The sequence below is a fragment of the Erpetoichthys calabaricus genome, chromosome 11 (genome assembly GCF_900747795.2).
Source record: "Erpetoichthys calabaricus chromosome 11, fErpCal1.3, whole genome shotgun sequence".
NCBI classification, from domain to species: Eukaryota; Metazoa; Chordata; class Cladistia; order Polypteriformes; family Polypteridae; genus Erpetoichthys; species Erpetoichthys calabaricus.
In genome coordinates, this window is record NC_041404.2 from 159,769,242 (window position 1) to 159,774,826 (window position 5,585).

Consider the following 5,585-nt stretch of genomic DNA (forward strand, 5'->3'; position numbering starts at 1 on the left):
TCTCTCTTCTTCCCTCTGTAGAAAGAATGAGTGACAACCAGACAACTGATGACATCACTTGGAGCATTAAGACCATGCCATCTTGGGACGGTCATGTTTTAGCTCATGTCTGGAGAAGACCATATCCCTATTCCTCTTTTTATTTTCTTGCAAATTATAATCTGCCAAATATATGGGGATCACCTAGGTGCCCAACTTGTACTGGTACCGATTTTTAATAATAAGGGATTGAATGCATTGAATGTGACAAGGATGGTTAGGATTAGGAACGAGTACATTAGAGGGTCAGCTCAGGTTGGACGGATTGGAGACAAAGTCAGAGAGGTGAGATTGCATTGGTTTGGACATGTGCAGAGGAGAGATGCTGGGTATATTGGGAGAAGGATGTTAAGGATGGAGCTGCCAGGCAACAGGAAAAGAGGAACGCCTAAGAGGACGATTTTGGATGTGGTGAGAGAGCACATACAGGTGATGGGTGTGACAGAACAAGATAGAAAGGACAAGAAGATATGGAAAAAGATGATCTGCTGTGGCAACCCCTAATGGGAGCAGCTGAAAGAAGAGGAAGACCTAGGTGTCCTAACTCTTTATGACCTGTCTGTCTATTTAGTTCCACCTTCCTAGTTTCAAACACTTCACTCATGTCATCTGTTAATCCCTGTATGCTTAAAATGAAAGGATTCCACACCTTTGATCTTTCCACATAACTCATCTCCTGCAGTCCTGGAGTCAGGATAGTTGCACTTCTCCGGACTGTCTCTAGTGCTGCTATGTCTTTATTGTAACATTGAGACCAAAACTGCACAAAGTAAACCAAGGTGAGGCCTCCCTGGTGCATTATATAACTTAAAGGAATACTCCACTACTTCTTGTGGTTACATTTGTAGTCATATCCACAACTGGATAATTTAGTGATGGTCTGAAAAACCAGATGAATGGACCTTCTGCTTGTTGAAGCATCTCGGATCTGCATAAGACCGAGGTATATTCATTTCTTCATAATGTTTTCACTCACTTCTTTATTAACTTGTAATCTTTAGGTGTACTCATCTCTTAATGAACTTTACAGTATTTATATCATGTGAAGTGCAGTGTTAGCCAATGAGTAAGCTGTTGCAGGACTCATGACCAATCAATGAGAGTTGCGGACAGATCTTTAACTCAAGTTCCATTTTAATTCATGAGAGAGTTTTCTTGAATCATTTATTTGACAATATTTTTGTAAAAATACATGTGCTTTGGACATTGTGAGCATAAAACTGGATCCAGTATTGGTCACTGTAGATTCCTGTTCTCACAGAATCTTTGTTATCTCCATTCTGCATTAAAAGACGTTTTCGTTGGAATCAGTACAAACTATGTGAGGTAAGTAATATTAAAATATATATATATTTTTGGATGGAGTAGTCTTTTAATCATAATTTCCTTTGATAGTCTACACATTGTGCTACATAACCTAAAGTCCCATTAGCCTACTTAATGACTTCTGTACACTATCTGAATATTCATAGTGACGAGTCTACTGTGACCCCCAGGTCCTTCTCATAAGTCGTACTTTCTAGTTTCAGATCTACCATTGTGTATTCAAATCTAAAATGTCAACTTCTTACATTTAATATCTTACATTTACTTACATCTAATTTCATCTGCCCAACTTTGTATATTGTCCAGGTCCATGTGTAATGATTCAGCTGATTGAACATTTTCTGTCCTTCCACCTAGTTTTCTATCTCCAACTAACTTAACTAGCCTGTTGTTGCTGTTTTAAGTGTCTGCTGTTGTTTGAGGACGTTATACTGTAAATGAGTAGCAGGGACTGAGAAAGGGGGTTAAGAAATGAAGCAGAAAATGCAGGACTCTAAGGAAAAGGTCATTAGTATTCCAGATGGAATGGAGAGAACAGACTATGAAGTCATTCCATCAGTGGTGTCAAGTAGTTTTAAAAGGCGGCATCATGTGAAAGTCAAAACAGGAGAAACATTTGCGAATAGTTTCAAGGTCAATAGGTTGAAAGCGAGTAGGTGTAGTCGGCAGGATTTGTAGACCTACAGTTTCCTCATCTTGTTCTCATTCTGTTCTTAGAAATGAATTTTGAAATGCAAAAAAGGCTAGGTAGAGTTACTTTGTTGTCAAGATTTCCTCCTTGCTAACTAGATTTATGAAGTTCAGCCTATTTTATCAAAAATATTTTGAGGTCACTGGCTTTATCTCATACTGTATTGATTCCCTGTTGCGTGAATCGATACTGTTTATTATTTATGGTTGTCTTCAGAATCCTGCAGAGGATAACTATATATGAGCTAGCTTCCTGCAATCCTCACTCAATAATTCAGCACTCGGTTATCTTGAATGCTTTCTTTTTTGACAGGCTCACACTTCATTTAAGCAAAATAATAGGCCGCTATATATCGGGTATGCCTGTTTTTATGCTGATCACTGGGCTGAGTTCCTCCTATACATTCTGTCATGAAAGCCGAGCCTTACGCTGACAGCCTTTTTATTTATTTATTTTCTTCTTATTTCACTGGCAAAATGTGGATTATGTCCCAGGCTGTGCTTTTTGGTTATCTGTAATCACTCCTCAGTAATTAGAAGATGTTGTCAAGAGCGTAAGCATGCCCACATTTCTTACTGCTTATTTAATTTAATTTAATTTGATGTGCTACAGCAAGAATAAAACTGTGCTTTGCACACACTTCTCAAGTGATCTATATAACAAACGAGTCCTTCATGGCGCCCATCATACTTTAATGGACTGTTTCCCCACTTTGTGCCAGATTACATAATAGTGCACTCACACACTCTCTGCTTTCATGCTGACATCCATTTCTGAACAGGTTTTATTGATTCCAAGATTATTTCCCTCAAAACTATAATGAAATTTAGTCACTGCTGTTTTATATAGAGCTATTCAAAGTGCAAATATTTTCCAGTTCTTTGGGTACAATGAGCTAGTGTCATGTAATGTACAAAGCAGATGAGCAACTTCGTCATGTTCCAGCTACAAGGCTGCTTTCATAAATCACCAGATTCTAAACTCATCAGCTGTTTATATAATGCCTTTCACAGCAAAAAGCTTCCCAATATCCTCAGTCACCAAGTCGCTATTATTATATACTCAGCAGAGGAGCTACTTTATCACAGTCCAGATGTTCTACGGAAAAAGTATCTCTTCTAAACAGCATATTTTAAATAAATGAATTTTTCTATATAGTGCCTTTCATATATATCATGAATGGTCTGTACACTGGTACTGTGAGTGCTGTGCAGAGTGCCTCTGCGTTTTTACCAGGTAATTCTGGGGTTCGTCAGGGGTGTGTTCTGCTCCTGCTCTGTTCGGTGTTTGCAAGGATTGGGTGTTGAGCAAGGCTGAGGGACATCTACTGGTGAAGACATATTCACGGATCTTGACTTTGCTGACGATGCTGTGATCTTTACAGAGTCAATGGAGGCCCTGATCGGGGTGCTCGAGAGACTGAGTGGGGAGTCTAAGTGTCTGGGCTTGTGAGTGTCCGGGATAAAAACCAAGATCCTCACTCCTTACAACTGCTTTCTGGAATAATATCTATCAAAGTGAAGCTCTTTCCAGTCCTTTAAGCATTTAGCCACTATAAACTATTATGTTACACACGGCAGCACAGCCTGTCCATCTCAGTCCACACATTATGTACACAAGACTGCTTTTCGAAATAGCATATTTTGAATTAGTCAGTCTTTGTATATAGTGAAGTTCATAGCGAACTCTTTCTTAGTCCATTAACTGTTAGTTCATGCTGTCAGACTATTGCGCCATAGGCAGTTATTATTTTTTTTTTCATCCTGGTGCACATTTTACGGACACTACACTACTTTCCTAAGGAGTAAATTCAGAGTCATTCTGCCTTTATATATTTTGCCTTTCACAAAGAGCACATTCCTGTAAGCACACAGGGGATATCACTGTACGCCCAACACTGCAGACACACCATCTCAGTCCCAACTTTAACTTAGCTGGCAGAGAAGATACTGTACCATGATCACTAAGGTGAGGTTCACCCATTGCATTCTGGGTGTGCTGAACCTGGCGATTTCCACAAAGCTGGGAAACTCACCTGCATAATGTGTGGTAGTGGAGGACTGCATTTGTGATCTCCCTTGATTTTTAAAATTTTTTGTGAATGTCCCCCTAGGATTAATAAAGTTTATCTAAATCTAATCTAATAATCTAATCTGATAACTCCGTCATTCATCTGGTTTTGCTTATATTGTGTCTTTAGCTCTTCCAAGCGCTTTGGCCAATTGACCTCTACGTAAAATGCTCATTGCCTGTCCAAACATCATACATCAGAAACTGCTTTTTTAAAATATGTAAATTTCGATTAAATCCATTAATCGTTTTCTTTGGTAATGTAGCATCTTGCATGGTGAACATATTCCAAACCATCACAACACAAGTTTGAGAGGCTTGTATTTAGCTGTTCCTCAGAGCTACAGGAGACTTGTAGCGTCAAGTCCATCTGCTTTGGTAGTTGGTCAGAGTTCATAAGCTCAATCCTGTTTATCCTTTTCAAGTAATCAATTTATTACTAAGACATACAGTAAGTACTTATCAAATATGCCTGGTGAAATCACATTTAAGCAGATCCCAGACCCCTTAAATCCAATCAGGTTCACAGGGCCAATGTCTGTTCAGAGAGCACTGAGCATAAGGAAGGCACCAGTCCATCATATTGCCACTCACGCTGAGCCAATTTGGAAAGACCAATTCATATAATTTGCACATCTTTGGCAACCTTTGAGAAAAACCCAAGAAGACACGCCGAGAATGCGTAGACGTCAATCAAACAGCAGTGGGGTGTGGGATCTCAGTGCGCCAGCACTAAAATAATCAGCTCAACGTAGCCCATCAATCTCTATTTACACTAAGTAGATGATTGAAAGTATCATCAAAATACTTCTTAAACTAAACCATTAGCACAGAGTCAACGCAAGTGTAGATAACAACACATCCTGCGGAGAAACAGCCAATTATTTACATCTACACCTATATGGTTTCAGTACTTTGATTAAAAATATTTTGACAGCAACGTCCTAAATAATAATTATGGGAGAAATAATTCAGATACTAATGATGAGCAAAACAATTTACGTGAAACTGAGTTCATAGCGAAACTCAGTGTTTCACTTTGTGAGAAATATTGTGTTTCGTTTCCAGTGAAATTTGTGCCAACAAAAAAAGGAAGTCTGGATGTGTTTTCAATAATTTCACCTGCATCTCCCTGTCAAGTAAAGATCTTTAGTAAACAAAAAAAAGTTGAAAAAATCTCACATTATTAATGTTACGTAATCCAAATGTCAAGTTTTCCACTCGTACACTAACACCGGGCAAAACACAATCATTTGTTTCCTAAAATATTTTTAAATAAATACTTCCAGAAAAATAAAAGAAGTGCATGCAGTGGAAATGTGTTCACAAGGCAATGAGATTTTAATTGGAAGACCCACCACTTTGTCTCATTTGTCAGTGAAAAGTCCTGTCAGTATTTTAGCAAAAAATGAATTTGGCTTGAACAATGGACATATTTAGTAAGTTCTTAAGCTTTTCC

At 38.4% G+C, this 5,585-nt stretch overlaps 1 pseudogene; it reads left to right on the plus strand.

Annotated features, from left to right (window-relative positions):
- The first annotated feature begins 3,982 nt into the window (after positions 1 to 3,982).
- LOC114661433 (uncharacterized) lies at positions 3,983 to 4,137 on the plus strand (annotated as a pseudogene).
- The last annotated feature ends 1,448 nt before the right edge of the window (positions 4,138 to 5,585 follow it).